At 45.0% G+C, this 7934-nt stretch overlaps 1 long non-coding RNA gene across 1 annotated transcript; it reads right to left on the reverse strand.

Moving 5' to 3' along the window:
- Positions 1 to 3695: 3695 nt before the first annotated feature.
- LOC122443185 lies at positions 3696 to 7172 on the reverse strand. Its single transcript, XR_006269944.1, has 3 exons — positions 7076 to 7172; positions 5010 to 5085; positions 3696 to 3935 (listed from the first exon to the last, which is right to left on the reverse strand). It is a non-coding gene; the product is annotated as an uncharacterized LOC122443185 (long non-coding RNA).
- Positions 7173 to 7934: the final 762 nt, after the last annotated feature.

Below are 7934 nucleotides of genomic sequence, written 5' to 3' on the forward strand. Positions count from 1 at the left end.
ATTTGTAAGGCCTCCTCTGACAACCATTTTGCCTTTTTGCATTTCTTTTCCATGGGGATGATCTTGATCCCTGTCTCCTGTACAATGTCACAAACCTCCGTCCATAGTTCATCAGTCTCTCTGTCTATCAGATCTAGTCCCTTAAATCTATTTCTCACTTCTACTGTATAGTCATAATGTTATAGCCACGCTTTCCGGGAAACAGACTCACTCAGAAGGACAATGCAGATAGTGGAGTGCAGTTTATTATGCCGGCGGGCCCAAGGCAGAGTCTCCTCTTAGCCAAGGACCCTGTCCAGCATTTGTGAAAATCTTTTATACCCCATGCGTACGTGTCTAAACCCACCTCCTGCCCCATGTGTACGTGTCTTAAACAGTCAATAGTCAATAAGCCCGCAGTTACATTCCAACCAGTTAATAATCGATAAGCCTGTGATTACATCTTGACAATACGAAAAAAAGTTTATGACCTGTCCGGAGACAGGTGTGATTATGGTATGCTTCCTCTTAGGCAATGAGTAGCCTGGATGTGATCTTCAGGATTCCTCTGTCTGGAGGGGGTCTTATCCTTCCATTGTCGTCCTCACAGGCACTAAGCAGAGAGTTCAGAGTCCACTGGAGAGGCAGTCGAGCACAGCCAGCACGGACAGGCCTGAGATGGAGTTCAGGCCCTATGAATTCCTTCTTCAATAAGGGATTTGATTTAGGTCATACCTGAATGGTCTAGTGGTTATCCCTACTTTCTTCAGTTTAAGTCTGAATTTGGCAATAAGGAGTTCATGATCTGAGCCACAGTCAGCTCCCAGTCTTGTTTTTGCTGACTGTATAGAGCTTCTCCATCTTTGGCTGCAAAGAATATAATCAATCTGATTTTGGTGTTGACCATCTGGTGATGTCCATGTGTAGAGTCTTCTCTTGTGTTGTTGGAAGAGGGTGTTTTCTATGACCAGTGTGTTCTCTTGGCAAAACTCTATTAGCCTTTGCCCTGCATCATTCCATACTGGAGCGGCGGCTGTGTGGGGGCAGGAGGGCTGAGAGGAGCTACTCCATGTTCAAGGTCAGGAGGGGCGGCCGTGAAGAGATACCCCACGTCCAAGGTAAGAGAAACCCCAGTAAGACGGTAGGTGTTGAGAGAGGGCATCAGAGGGCAAACACTCTAAAACCATAATCACACAATCTTTGTAGAACTTTTGGAAGATGGCCATTCCGAGCGGTGTGCGTTGATGCCACGTTGCAGTTTTGATGGGCGTTTCTCTAACAGTGATGCTGAACATCTTTCATATACTCTATAGCCATCTGGATGCCATCTGAAGACAAAGATTACGATGGTTTCACATCAAGATAATGGTTTCACATCAAGACAATGGTTCCAGCTACTCCTCGGAACAGACCCTGTGTGTCGGGGGACATTATGGGAGGTCCCGCCCGTGATGAGGTCATGAAGAAAATACCGGGCAGGCAAGGCCGTCCAGGACCCCATCCATGACGAGGTCATGAGGAAAATACCTGACAGGCAAGGCTGTCTAGGATGAGGAACCCTCCAGGTTGGCCTCGGCCTCTACCCCACCCTGTATCCTCCCCCCTTTTCTGCTGTTGTTCTTATTTGCCCTGCTGCAGATTCTTGTGTTGCCTGCCAAGAGCTCTCCTGCTCCTCTTTCACTGAATAAAGACCAACTTAAAAGCCAATTAATAAATCTCCTGGATGCTGGTACCCTGTGAAGGGGCCAGGGATGAAGGAAATGCTTCAATTCAAACCCTTTTGCTGGCATTCTGGCTTGTTTGATAAATATGTGCTCTCAATGCACAAAATGCTCATGATTGTTCTAAACATCCTAAGCACAGTACACTAACAAAAGAAACTATTAAGCATAATCCCTCCAGGGGGTGAGAAAAGCCCCACAAATATTATAGCCACATATACGCCTAATAGAAAATAGTTTAGATAGAGATTAGCTGGTGACTTCTTGCAGGTAATTAACTTTTGGACTAAGAGCCTGTTTTGTGCCATATCTGCTGTTTTTGCAATCCTTTGCATTTCTGTTCTGTGAAAATGTAATCCTATCTAGTTCCCTTGGAGATGACACCTAATAGAAAGAAAATAGATTAACCACAAAAAAGACAGGGTCGGCTACTGAAGTTGCTTAAAGTTGCACCAGGTGCAAGCCATAAATTGTCAACAGGCCTGAAAGCCAAAAGATATTATACATAGAGATTAACCATAAAAAAAGGCCCTAATAGGCACAGAGCCCTTTGTGGGGTGAGGAAGCCCTATTAGAGAACACAAAACATATTGTTTTAAAAGTGGTTATTGGATCAACGTTTGATTGATGTGAATGTGCTGAGGCTGTGCAGTGGAAACCATTGTTAATATAGTTGGAGATCTAGAAAGATAAGAGTTTAGCCCTAGTGTAAAAACAATAAGATAATTGTTAATTTTAACCAAGAGTGCTAAACAGGGGCTGCCTCACCAGAGCCGCAGAGTCTTTGTGTGTTAAACTTTTTAGATAAATTTAGCTGAGAACTTCTGCAAAAAGACTGACTTGTATGCTAACAGGATTGTATTTCTATTATGTTACAACCTGCTGTATCATGAGACTGCCACTTTTCTGTTTTCTGCTAACCTCTAGGCCAGAAGATAATGTACAAAAAAATCTATGGGAAAAGACTCTCATAAACAAAAATATACAGAGCACACCTGGTTTCGTGAAGGACAAGCTGATATAATGTTTAACTAAGTCTGTGTGCTTATTTGCCACTTAGACACGTACCAACTTAGGGTATAAAGGTGATGGTAAAAAAATAAAGCAACTGCCAGTCTCTGCCACCAAAAAAAATAAAATAAAATAAAAAAAATAAAACCATAATCACAGAAAACTAGCCAATCTGATCACAGGACCACATCCTTGTCTAACTCAATGGAACTAAGCCATGTCATATGGGGCCACCCAAGACGGACGCGTCATGGGAGAAGTCTGACAGAGTGTAATCCACTGGAGAAGGGAATGGCAAACCACTTCAGTATTCTTGCCTTGAGAACCCCATGAACAGTATGAGAAGGCAAAATGATAGGATACTGAAAGACAAACTACCCAGGTCGGTAGGTGCCCAATATGCTACTGGAGATCAGTGGAGAAATAACTCCAGAAAGAATGAAGGGATGGAGCCAAAGCAAAAACAATACCCAGTTGTGGATGGGACTGGTGATAGAAGCAAGGTCCGATGCTGCAAGCAATATTGCATAGGAACCTGGAATGTTAGGTCCATGAATCAAGGCAAATTAGAAGTGGTCAAACAGGAGATGGCAAGAGTGAATGTCGACATTCTAGGAATCAGCAGACTAAAATGGACTGGAATGGGTGAATTTAACTCAGATGACCGTTATATCTACTACTGTGGGCAGGAATCCCTTAGAAGAAATGGAGTAGCCATCATAGTCAACAAAAGAGTCCGAAATGCAGTGTTTGGATGCAATCTCAAAAACGACAGAATGATCTCTGTTCGTTTCCAAGGCAAACCATTCAATATCACGGTAATCCAAGTCTATGCCCCAACCAGTAACGCTGAAGAAGCTAAAGTTGAACGGTTCTATGAAGACCTACAAGACCTTTTAGAATTAACACCTTTTAGAATTAGGTAATAAGCAACCCGCAAATCTCTATAGGTTAACCCAGGAAGAATTTATTGTGTGTGTCACAGTCCAGTGCAGGCTCTGTGTCCCTCTTGGGCAGCTGTTCTTCAAGTAGAAACTCAAGGAATCTGGCTGCTTCTACCTGGCAACTCCATCATTTCAGAATTCTTTACTTCCAGTCATATCAACAGGAGAGAGGGTGAGTCAAGGTTCTTGGGGGAATCTTAAGAAAGCCAGGCACAGGCAGAAATTATGACATAGCTTCAATTTAGCCGTCAGGGAGGCTGAAGCTCTAGTCTTTCCATGTCTGCAGGAGAGGAAATGGGATGGTCAGCACCATGCCTGTGTTTGTTATATTCATGCAGAGTCTTCAGCTCCCACAGTTGTTGCAACTTAGTTTTCAGATGTTCCTGCAGACCTGTCTCCCTCTCCAGTACAGAGTTTCAGCTTTCTTGATTTTTTAAAACTTTAATGGTCACCTGCGTACTGATAGTGCATTAATACTTGAGACTTAAGGCACTGTGTGATACCATGACCACCATGTAGTAGTTGTTTGATAATATTTGCTTAAATGAATGAAGGGAGAAGGCTAAGGATGTCTGGAGAAGCCGTCTCTGACTCAAATTTAAAGTGTCAACTACAAACTGGCACTTGCCTGTCAACTACAAATTGGCAATTGCCAAGAGCATTTGCCAGCGACTGAATGGCAACAATAAGGGCATTTGCCATCTGCCTCTGCAGAGATTGGACCCCGTGCTGCTGTAGCCGCTGACCTTCAGCACCCGCTGAGGGGAGTTCAGGGTGGAAAGTGAGGCACTCTGTTCTCCATGGAGACTGGTGGAACAAGTTTTCAGGAAGTTAGATGTTTTCAGGAACTGATTTCATGATCCCAATCCCTGCGTCTCTTCATATCAAGAAAAGCACTAAATCCCTTCATGGTGACGCACCGTGTTAGTTTGATCTCTGGTGAGTAGCTAAGATCAATCATGTGAGTGTTTTGTGTCTGACTCCCAGTAAATCCTCTAGACACCAAGGGTTGAGTGAGCTTCCCTCGTTGACAACACTCTGTACATACTGCCAATATTGATGCTAGAATTAAGCATGCACACCAGCATCTCCTCTTCCTGCCTAGATCCGTGGGGCAGACTGTGGACCTCTTGGGCAGGGGCTGAATGAAACAGAATTAACTTGATTCATGTCATGGTGCCTTTTCCCTAGGACTGGTTATAAGCAGCGGTATCCCTGTGGCTCCATCTCTACCTCCTCGAATGCCTCTCACCGTGGCCACCAGCCTCTCCCAGTCCTCGCCCTTCCGCATGTGGCACACGGTACCTGTCATGCTCAGCCCCTCCCTCTGCAGCGCTGCCCCTGCCCAGATCACCTTCTCCTGTTTCCTGCTGCTGCCCACCACGTGGGCCCTATCCTGGGCCAGACACTGGGCGATGGTGAAGTTGATCCTGCAGGAGAGATGGAGAAGATGAGGCAATCAGCCCAGGGCTGAGCCCTTCCTTTCTTGCTGCATTTCTAGCCTTACGGCCCCAAGTGAATTTCCTATTATCCTGGAGCAGCTAACCTCGTGTCCTGCATATGGGTGATGAGAGGACCAGAGAGAGTCAAGAGGGAACTTCCCTTCATGGGTGTGTTGGACAGGCTGCCAGTGTCTATCAGATCTTGGCTTCACCTTCTGTTCAAATGGCTGCAGCCTGAGAATTTGTTGCCTCCAGTCCGTGAAACCACTGGGCACCTAAAAGCATGCAACATGGAAGCATGGGGTCTAATTCCATCCAGAGCGACTCTCGATCACTGGAGGCAGGGCACGAATGACTGAACTGTCCCCCTGACTTTCCCTGATGGACGCTCTGAGAGGTAGTTCCTAAGTTTCCCAGAGGATCTGTAGAATCTAGCACCCGGTGGCCTGTAGCAGCAGCCAACTCCATGACTGGCCCATGCTGGCTTTCTCTCCTTTCCTCCTTCCCTCCTTGTTTCTCCTTAGGGTCACATTCCCAAATAAACTATGACACTTCCACCTGGGGATGAAGTTAAGACAACGAGGTCGACAAAATCTAGAGACGCCCACAATTCCCAAGTCCCCCAGATGTTCTCTCACCCATTTGTAGAGCCTGTGACCACGGCGACTTTGTTGATCGGGTTGATGTTACCCCTGGCTCCCTGGCTGGTGTCCCTCCTGGACAGCGAGGCCTTAGAGGGCGGGAGGACCCTCCAAGCTCGGGTCAGGGGCCTAAACATAGTGGTTTCTGTTGGGTCTTCCTCTTGGTGAGCTTAGTCTAGGGAGGTTTCTAGAAAGTTAATCACAGTTGCAGTCAGCAGTGTCTCTGAGTAAGGAGCTGATGCAACACCTCCCTGGTTGGGCTAGATCCCGGGCGGTCTGGGGATCACCCTGGGAAGCTCAGCCTAGAACCTGTTCTTCTAGTCCTTCTCATGGCTTTCTGAACACAGACTTTCCTATATGACATCTTTTCTGTTTAAACTAACTGGAGTGGTTTCTGCTGTTTAGAAGCAAATCCTAACCTATTCTCACACAGGTTCAAAAATTATTTATTCATCGAGACCCCTAGGATAGTGAAATGTTCTGTACAGGTTTGCTGCCTGAGGACCAAGCAAGTTAAGGTGTGAAAGGGTTTTGTAAAGTGCCTAAAATATAAGCAGTTCTGTAGCTTCTTATAATGGTTGACGTGTGTTTCATCATTCTATGCTTGAGAGACCCCTGGCCTCCAGCCTCTGGATGCAGCTCACCCTGCTTGCAGTGCTTTGCCCTGCCTGCTTCCCCTCCCACAGCCTCTTCTTTGTTTTCAGGGCATTAAGGGGATCCTTTCTCATGTATCATCTCCTCCATGCGACCTAGTTAGTGGTCCTGTGCTTACTCCCCTTCTAGCATTTATGGCGCTAACTCTAATGGACTGTGTTGCATTTATCACTTTTAACAGGGTGCCCACCACCTGCTACTTGCTTAACAGATATTTATTAAAGGAATGAAAAAAAAAATGAATGAGATTGGGCTGCCCTGAGCTAGTGAGGCTGTAGGGACTCCTTTAGACCCATGCGTTGAATTTCTTAGTCACACCCGTCCCCTTTGCTGTCCTGTCATGTCAGTTCAGCTCTGGTCTGCAAACATTTACTTTCAAGAAGCCATTCTTGGTTTTTAAGTGCTCAAGCTTTGAATGGCATCAGGCCTTGTGTGCGCAGTGAACTTGTGTTTTCCTGATGTTTAGGATTCTGACCCTCTGCTCAAATTTCCACAAATCTATAGCTCTGAACTGATTTTCATAAAACCAATTCCCTTATTTAAGCACTTAAACTTTAGTAAATCTTAGGCAAATATCAAAGAAGCTTATGCTTTTGAAGCAAACTATATACATAAAAATTCATTATCTTTTATCCCAGAAACTTAGCTCCTATGGTTCCTATTCATTTATTATGGTTCCTTACCTCCCCTGTAGCCAGGGATTCAAAATAGAAGGGTTTCCTTGTCCTCCTACTTAACTTTTTGTCAGTGTCATTCCAGGCAGTTTATTCTTAAATCTCTGGGGCTTCATCTTGTCCAAGAACAAAATCCCTTGATCTCCATTCCCCAAACCATTTCTCAGTCTTTTTTTGACAAGGAAGAATCTACCTGGGGAAATAAAAAAACTAAGCATTTCTCTCCCCTCCCCGCCCTGCCCCCCACCTGTTTCCTTCACATCTTTCTTTATTTTGGAAAAAAAGATACAGAATCTAGGAGTGTATTAGTTCCCTCATTTTTTCAACAAACATTTTAATGGGAACCTGCTACGTACTGAGTGCGTGGAATACAAAGATGCCTCTATCACGGTTTTACCTTTGGTACTCAAAGTGAAATTGTGCAACACAGATTGGGGCTTGAACCTGTGGTCTTTTAACAGATCACTCACCTGGTCTCAGGATTTAGTGAAGCTCAGATTCTAGATGTCATGACATAGAAAGAATTCAGTAGGAAACAAAATGATAAAGGAGTGATTTATTTAGAGAGAAACATACTCCACAGACAGAATGTGGGCCATCTCAGAAGGCAAGAGCAGCACCGTGGTGCGGGGTTGTCAGATTTTATGTGCGTGCTTTGTCATTCAGTTGTGTCCCACTGTTTGCGACTCCACAGACTGGAGTGGATAATTTCACAGGCTAATGAGTGGGAGGAGTATTTTAGCTATTTTGGGGAAAGGGTGGGCATTTCCAGGAATTGGGCCATGGGGGCCAACTTTCTGACCTTTATGATCTGCCTTGGAACTGTCATGGAGCCTGTGAGTGTCTCATTTAGCTGATGTGTTAAAAT

The sequence above is a fragment of the Cervus canadensis genome, chromosome 6 (genome assembly GCF_019320065.1).
Source record: "Cervus canadensis isolate Bull #8, Minnesota chromosome 6, ASM1932006v1, whole genome shotgun sequence".
NCBI lineage: Eukaryota > Metazoa > Chordata > Mammalia > Artiodactyla > Cervidae > Cervus > Cervus canadensis.